This window comes from Muntiacus reevesi, chromosome 2, assembly GCF_963930625.1.
Source record: "Muntiacus reevesi chromosome 2, mMunRee1.1, whole genome shotgun sequence".
Classification (NCBI taxonomy): Eukaryota; Metazoa; Chordata; class Mammalia; order Artiodactyla; family Cervidae; genus Muntiacus; species Muntiacus reevesi.
This window is the reverse complement of record NC_089250.1, coordinates 51,451,957-51,460,868: the sequence shown is the minus strand read 5'-3', so window position 1 is coordinate 51,460,868 and position 8,912 is coordinate 51,451,957. Positions and strand designations below refer to the sequence as shown.

The window sequence follows — 8,912 nt, the reverse complement described above, 5'->3', positions numbered from 1 at the left end:
TACCTATTTGATTTGTAAGTCTACTTTAGCCCTACCCTAGTTGTTCCATAGTTTCCCTTTAAGTAGGTATTGCCTGCTTACCTCTGTTTCCTCTCAGTTGCATCTCTTAGCTTTCCTACTAGAAAATGATTCTTGCCTAAGTCTTCTGATGTAATCAGGTATTGGAAATTCTAACAATACCTATATAATAAGTTCTACCTATACTAAATCCTCATCTGCAGCACCGTTCAACACTCCTTCAGAGCTTTGCAAGAGATAAACAATTTTTTTTTTGTTAATGTACTGTCATTTTTAAGTACAAAGACATTTCCAATCATGTCACATAGAGATCATTTTATCCACTGCTCTGGCTGCCAGTCTCTTGTCTCTCTCCTCAGCAACGGTAAGGTTAATACCCTTCCCACAGGGAAGAGAGATTCATGGTTTATTGCCTTTGACAGTAACGAAAATGTTCGAGAGCCAAGTGGTAAAGCAGTTGCCGTTGGTATCTTTCACATGAACTACATCAAAAGAACCTGGATGTCTCTCCAGAGTGATGATCCCACCAATTCTTCCTTCCCAGGTTAGCACCTCCAGTCACTAAGCACAGGTTACTAGTGTCAAATTTGGTGAAGTCAGTAATCTTGCCAGTCTCCAGGTTAATTTATAAGGTGTCAATGCACCTTGATAAGGGGATCGGGGTAGCAGATGTGTGAGCATCATGGGTCACCAGATGAGGGATTCCTTTTGTACTCACAAAAATCTTTCTCACTTTGCACAACTTGTACTTGGCCTTCCCAAGTGTAATTGCGATGAACAACAAAGCGACCCTTGGGGTCATAAATCAAACAAAAATTCTCTTGAGTCTCATTAATGCTGATGACATCCATAAAACCAGCAGGGTAGATTATATCATTGTGGACTTTGCCATTAATCTTAATGAAATGTTGCATTCAAATCTTCTTTACTTCATCTTCTTAAGTCTGTCCCTTAGAACTTAACCCTGTTCCTCAGGAAAATAATTAGAGGGAGACATTCCCTCAGCTTGTGGGGACTGGTAGATGGATGAGGGGCAAACACACAAATTTATCCAGCATCCATTGCTTTGGAGCTGCTACACAATTCAGGAGCTTCTTGGGACCCTGAGGCTGTTCTAGGCACAAAGAGAGGGAGCTAAACATTTTAATGGATGTGAGAAAGAAAGAGACAGAGAGAGCATGTGTTACTAATGGGAGGAGAGGAAGCAGAATTCAGGAGGGGGAGACTGTGGAGCTTCAGACTCAGATCATGACTCTTGAGTCTTTGGGACTGGCCTGAGTTGTCTTCCTAGTTCCTAATTGTTTTGGGGTTTTGTTTGTTTTCTCTCTCGAGGAAGTAGAAATTCAGAGAAAGGAAGTGATTTGCTCAAGAAAACAGCAACTTAAACTTGAATATCTCATTTCTTGGTCCTATTTCTTGCATTCTGTCATACTGGGGTACCTGGGCTTTCCAGTCCTAGGAGAACCAAAGCTGTTCTTAAGAATAACCTCAGATGACAAGAACAAGATGGCAGAAGAGTAAGACGTGGAGCTCATTTTCTCTGCACAAAGATACAAAAACTACATCTACATGCAGAACAACTCCCAGACATTATATAAAATATGTAATAAATATATATTTAAATGTATTTATTTGAAGACAATACATGACCACTGCATATCTATCAGAATGACCCACATCTAGGTCACTGACAGCACCAAATGCTGGCGAGGCTGTGGAGCAATGGAGACTCTCATTTGTTGCTGATAGGAATGCAAGATGTCACAGCCACTTTGGAAGACAGTTTTGCAATTTCTTACAAAACTAAACATACTGTTACTGTAAGGAACTGAAAATTTATGTCCACACGAAAACCTGAACACAGAAGTTTATAGTAGCTTTCTTCATAATTACATCTTGGAATCAACCAAAATGTCCTTCTGTGGGGACATGGATAAATAAACTGTTTTATGTGAGGAAAATGAGATATCATTCAGCACTAAAAAGAGATGAGCTATTGAGTCATGAAAAGACATGGAGGAGATTTAAATGCATATTACTAATATAACCTAATTACTAATACAATCTGAAAAGGCTAAGCTCTGTATGATTCCAACTATACGGTACTTTGGAAAGGAGAAAGCTATGGAGACAATTAAAAGGTCAGTGGTTGCAGGGATTGAGGAAGGGAGGGAAGAATAGGCAGAGCACAGAGGAATTTAGGGCAGTGAAGCGATTTTGTGTGATACTATAATGATGGGTACATGTCATTATTCATTTATCCAAATCCACAGAATATATAACACCAAGAGTGAACCCTCATGTAAACTATGGACTTTCAGTAATTATGATATGCCAATGTAGGTTCATCAGTTGTAGCAAATGTACCCTCTGGTGGGGGATGTTAATAGTCGGGGAGGCTACACATGTGTGTGGGCAGAGGTGTATGGGGAGTCTCTGCACCTCTCCCTTAATTTGGCTGTGAACTCACAACTGCTGTAAAAGATAGTCTTAATTTCAAAAAGACAGCACATACACTGATAATCACAAAGCTCGTATCCATTCTCACTAACAGAATCCCAATATTGCATGATGTGGCAATGTGCCCCAGCCCTTCAGTCCAAAACGACAGAGCCACACAGGTTCTGAGCAATGAGATGTAAGCAGAAGTAAGCTGAGGAGGGTTTCCAGTAAAGCTTTTTTAAGGGATCACAGTCAGCAGGCAATACTCTTTGCCCTTTCACCTTCCTGCCTGAAACACAGGGGTCATACTTGGAGCAGCTGTCTATGAACTTGAGGCCTGATGCAGGCCAGAACCTCAGGAGGGGGAAGAGAGAGTTGGGAGGATCCTGGGTCCTTGGTTTCAACTCTAGACAGTCTGACCTAGAATTCTTATTTAATAAGAATACAAAAGATATTTGCTTAAGTCATCATTTCTCAGGTCTCCTTTACATGCAACCAATTGACGTTCCTAACTTAATATGTATTCAGTAAACAAATCCAATGAATACACAGTGAAACATCAGTCTCTTTGTTTCTTTAACCACCAGACTCTCTGTCTCTTCCCTAGAGGACAATCACTGTTACTTATATCTTTTCAGTTATTGTTTAAGCACATACAATTATGTGCAGGCATCACTGTGTGTGTCTCTTTTTCAGTGTTCTTTGGATGATCATTTAAATCTAGAATCCTAAACCTTAAGACTTACAGGTGTGAAACACATGAAGATCATTTTGTTGAGATTCTCAGGGGAGCTCAGAGAAAGGACTATACATGTTGACAATCACTGTGTCCAAATAAGCATTTGGATGAGAGTGTGTAGAACGTGTGATGGTGTGGGGGCTGAAGAGAAGCTTTGGCCCGCTGACTGACACCAAGCCCCTCATTTCCAAGATCTCCAACTGAGTTAGTGACGGAATCAGGATTAGCACCTGAGTCTCCAGTCAATTTATCGCTCAAATATCACCTAAATGTAATCATTAAAAACAGAGACTGTGAGCCAGAGGAAGTGCTCCCAGCTGCTTTGCTGGGAGCAAAGCTGAAGAGAGGCCAAGTGTTTGGGGCCTGCTGGAAGCAGGTAGTGCCTAGGAAAAGTTTTATGCCAGAGGGGTGCCAGGACAAGTCTGAGCCCTCCATAATTTATTGCTTTCTTTATAGACGCATGAAACTAAGATCTGAATCTGATGCTTTAGGAAATCCCCACTTGTCCATGAGAACTGAAGAATCTTTAGTATCAGATGCAATTGGTGAAGATGAAAACTGCCAATTAAACCTGTTCGCCAACAGACAATAATTCAAACTAAAATAATTCACTCATAAGTCACATAGTGTTGAATCCATGTTTATTTCCCACATCCAGTATACAACAAGATCAAACCAGAATGGAAAGTGTACCCTTTGCACTCATTCAGAACTGCCTTGTTTGAAAAGGTGTGGATGAACTTGATGACTAAGCCTGATGGTTGGGTGGGAAAGAAAGACTGAGAGCTGGTCATGTGTCATCAAGCCTATTCCAAGCCTTTTCCCTGCTGAGAATGCCCTTTCCTCCAATTTTTGTTTGTCCATACCTACCTTTTAAGGTGTGGCTCAAATGTGTCTTTTCCGTGAATCTTTCCTTGAGCCCCTTTCCACTGTGATTGTTCCCATCTTGCAGCAGATGAGCCGGCAGAATGCTGCTGTTGGTGTCATCCAATTTCTCTTCTCCTCTCCTCTGTTAGACCATCAACACTTTAGAGGCAGGGGCTCCAAAGAACACCTGCAATGCGGGAGACCTGGATTCAATCCCTGGGTCGGAAAGATCCCCGGGAGAAGGAAATGGCTACTCACTCAAGTATTCTTGCCTGGAGAATTCCATGGACAGAGGAGCCTGGCAGGTTACAGTCCATGGGGTCGTGAAGAGTCGGACACAACTGAGTGACTAACACTGTCACATTTTTTCTATCTTATTAATGTGTTTTTTAAGAAAAATAAAAACCTTCTTGTTACATAATTTTACTTGCCTGTTAATAATTTATGCACATTCATTCTAGACAGCAGACAATACAGCAAAGCAAAATCAGGGAATGCAAATCATTTTAAAATTCCTATATTTAATCACAAAAAAGAAGCAGACTCACAAATGTAGAGAATAAACTAGTGGATACCAGTGGGGAGAGGGAAAAAGGGGGCAATATAGAAATAGGAGATTAAGAGATACAAACTATTAGGTATGAAATCAGCTACAAGAATATACCGTACAACACAGGGGATATAGCCAATATTTTATAATAAGTATAAATGGAGTACAACCTGTAAAGATTGTGAGTTACTTTATTACTATATCACTATATTGTATACCTGTAACTTATATAATATTATACACTGGCTATACGGCAATTTTTAAAAATTCCTACATCTAAAATTCCTACCTTTATAGGTGTATCAAAATTAGATCCTTCTATACATAAAGTTTTAAAGTTTTCTTTCATGTTATTGTGTATCAGTAACATCAGTGATAATATGGTAATTTTTTTTGATAATTTTTAATTAATGGAAGTACGTTGTTCTTCTGATTATAAAAATGTGATATGATTTATAAAAATTGAGAGAATGGAAAACTGCATACAGTGTCAAGATTATCTTTTAATCATACCACACAGATAGACCACTATTAACATTCTCATATATAACCCTCTATATGCTGGAATACTAGATTTTCTTCTGAGAGCAAGTGTATGTATATGTATCACACTCATGTATATTTATTTAAAATATATTCATTCATATAAGATTTTTAACTCACTATGAACATCCTTCAGTGTCAAATTCTTAAGTATCTACATCATCCCTTTTTTTTTTTAAACCAATGAATTAATTTATTTTTGGCTGCATTGGGTCTTCACTACTGTGCTTGGGGCTTTCTCTGGTTGCAGCGAGCAGGGGCTACTTTCAAGTTGCAGTGCACAGGCTTCTCATTGCAGTGACTTCTCTTATTTCGGAACACAGGCTCTAGAGCAAGGGGACTTCAGTAGTTGTGGCCCTCGAGCTCAGTCGCTGTGGCTCATGGGCCCTAGAGCGCAGGCTAAATAGTCGTGGTGAACGGTCTTAGCTGGCCCTTGGCATGTGTAATCTTCCTGGACCAGGGATGGAAACTGCATCCCCTGCTCTGGCAGACAGACTCCCAACCACCATACCACCAGGGAAGTTCTATATCGTCATAATGTGTGGATCTGCCACAATCTAATATACTTCCTATTATTGAACACTGACATTTTTTCCCAAAATATTTCCTTTTATTAACAAATTTTATGGATCATTGTGTTAAATACATTTGTGTATGTGTACTTTTAAATGTTTTGGTACAAATTGCCCTCCATGAGACGTTCAAATTCATCTTTGAAATTCTCAAAGGGTCTAAAGAGAGCCTCGCACATGGTGGACATAATAAGTGTGGGGTGGAATGGAATATAGAAAAATCTTTGCCTCTCCCTCTAATCTTTCTTCTTCTCTTTTGAAAACTCAGTGGAAGATCTTTTGATTCTTTGGGCACCATGGGAAGGGCCCAGGTTAGAGGCAGAGCCTGCACAAAGGAACTGCCTCAATTCTCTTAGCACTTTGGAGGCTGGGGAAATGGGCCCTGAGAGGGAGCATCTGGTTCTGAGCCAACCTATGACTGAGCAGCAGAGCAAGTGTCAGAGAGGGCCCTGACTATCGACTCCTAGCCCAGCCCTCCTTCCCCCTTCATACTCCCCTGGACAGCCCTTTACCTCTTCCCAAACCTGTAGATTCTTCATAAATCATATTTATATCAAGTAGTTTATGTCAGGTGGCAAAAATAAAGTGAAACACTGTATATACAAGTTACTTACTACAAATCATCCAGCACGTGCGTGACCCTGAACATCTTTTTCCCATTTATTATTAGCACTTGACCTGAAGTGCAGAAGAAGGAGGACAAAATTTGGAGTCCAGAATTTTAAATTTGAATCTGGCCTCCATTCTCTCGCCCGTAACATGGCAACTGTACTAAAATCTGCTTCCTAGGAACCGGGTAAGGATCGGAGAGATGGTGAATATAAAAGCAAATGTTGTGATAATTGTACAGTATTTAACAATGTTAGGGCTTCCCTGAGAGTTCAGCTGGTAAAGAATCTGCCTGCAATGCAGGAGACCCCGGTTTGATTCCTGGGTTGGGAAGATCCACTAGAGAAGGGATCGGCTACCCACTCCAGTGTTGTTGGACTTCCCTTGTGGTTCACTGGTAAAGAGTCTGCCACCAATTTGGGAGACCTAGGTTTGACCCATGGGTTGGGAAGACCCCCTGGAGAAGGGAAAGGCTACCCACTACAGAATTCTGGCCTGGAGAATCCTATAGACTGTATAGTCCATGAGGTCCCAAAGAGTTGGACACTACTGAGCAACTTTCACTTCATTTTACTTCTTAACAATGTTAATATTTGCAGCTATTGATAAGATTGAAAAATATTTCTCTAATCTTGCAAACTCAACCCAGAGGCCTTTCTAAGGTGGATTTCTTAACTGAAAGTTGGCAGCAGAAAGAGTGTGGTGAGTTGGGAAGCATGGGAAGCATGCATTCTAGTTCCAGGTGTCATGGCCTCAGTGCTCTCTTCAGAGGAAGGAAGTTCAGTTCAGTCCCTCAGTCGTGTCCAACTCTTTGCAATCCCATGGACTGCAGCATTCCAGGTTTCCCTGTCCATTATCAACTCCCGGAGTTTACCCAAACTCATGTCCATTGAGCCAGTGATACCATCCAACCATCTCATCCTCTGTCATCACCTTCTCCTCCCACGTTCAATCTTTCCCAGCATCAGGGTCTTTTCCAATAAGTTAGTTCTTTGCTTTAGGTGGCCAAAGTATTGGAGTTTCAGCTTATCATCAGTCCTTCCAATGAATATTCAGGGTTGATTTCCTTTAGGATTTACTGGTTGTGTCTCCTTGCAGTCCAAGGGACTCTCAAGAGTATTCTCCAATACCACAGTTCAAAAGCATCAATTTTTATGTGCTCAGCTTTCTTTGGAGTCCAACTCTCACATCCATACATGACCACTGGAAAAACCATAACTTTGACTATATGGAGCTTTGTTGGTAAAGTAATGTCTCTGTTTTTTAATGTGCTGTCTAGGTTGGTGATAGCTTTTCTTCCAAGGAGAAAGTGTTTTTTAATTTCATGACTGCAGTCACCATCTGCAGTGATTTTGGAGCCCAAGAAAATAGTCTCTTACTGTTTCCATTGTTTCCCTATCTTTTTGCCATGAAGTAATGGGACTGGATGCCATGATCTTAGTTTTTTCAATGTTGAGTTTCAAGCCAGCCTTTTACTTTCCTCTTTCCCTTTTATCAAGAGGCTCTGAAGAGCCTCTTCGCTTTCTGCCATAAGGGTGGTGTCATCTGCATATCTGAGGTTATTGATATTTCTCCCAGCAATCTTGATTCCAGCTTGTGCTTCATCCAGCCCGGTATTTCACATGATGTACTCTGCATATAAAGAAGTTGGACAAATGACCTTTAACACTCTCTGAGCTCTGAAACCAGGCCAGCTATTTCGTGACCTTAGGCAAATCATTTCTCTGAAGGCCTCAGTTCTCCCATCTGTGAAAGAAAGGGTTGGGCTGGATGACCTCTCTGGGTCGCTTCCTTTCTGAGGATTGACTAAATCCTGGAGACCTGCCCTCTGTCTGTCTTGGTTCCTGGAGCTCTTCTGGTGCCCGTGCACTTGGGCAAACCGCCAGCCTTCCAGGTGGTGGGCTGCAGCCTCCTCTCTTTCCTGGTTGGTTTTTCCGGCCCCGAGCTCAGAGATGATTGAGTGACAGCTGGGCAGATTGAACCACCCCTACTATTAAGAGATGACACGTGTGTGCTGAGCGGGGCTGCCCGCTGCGGTCCCTTCCTCATGCCCAGGATCCGTGTCCTCACCCTGTTCCGGGGCATGGCTAGCCTCCTCCGCCCTCCCCCACTGTTCCCACGCTGGGTGCTCCCCATAACCTCGTGTGCAGTCTTTTCCCAGAATGACCTGCTTGCTGTCCTCTCTCTGACCTTTTCTCCCCTTCTCCTCAATAAGTCAGTCTTTTTTATCTCTATAATTGGAGTCCATCACTCGTTCTGCACCTCTTTTCAGCTCCTATCAGTCTCTGAGTTTAAGAAAAGTTCAGCTTCTCCCTAAGCTGCTCTCTGACTTCCTTCCTGAGGGAAGTTCCCCGAGGGCTGGGTGTCTGCAGTGCTGACTAGCTTCAAACCCCTTCAACAGGCATTGTAAGAAATCAGCGCTGAAATGAGCTATGAAGGACTTTTACTCTTCTACTCTCCCTCCAACATTTTGCTTTATTCATTTGTTTGGGTGAGAGTGGGAAATGCAGGGATAAACACATTAAAGTCCAGGCTTTCATATTAGTTCTGCAGGGATGCTTCCTTTTGTTCA

The 8,912-nt window shown here is 41.8% G+C and overlaps 1 pseudogene; it reads right to left on the bottom strand.

The window, feature by feature from the left end:
* Positions 1 to 318: 318 nt before the first annotated feature.
* Positions 319 to 8,476, bottom strand: LOC136157158 (small ribosomal subunit protein eS4-like; annotated as a pseudogene).
* Positions 8,477 to 8,912: the final 436 nt, after the last annotated feature.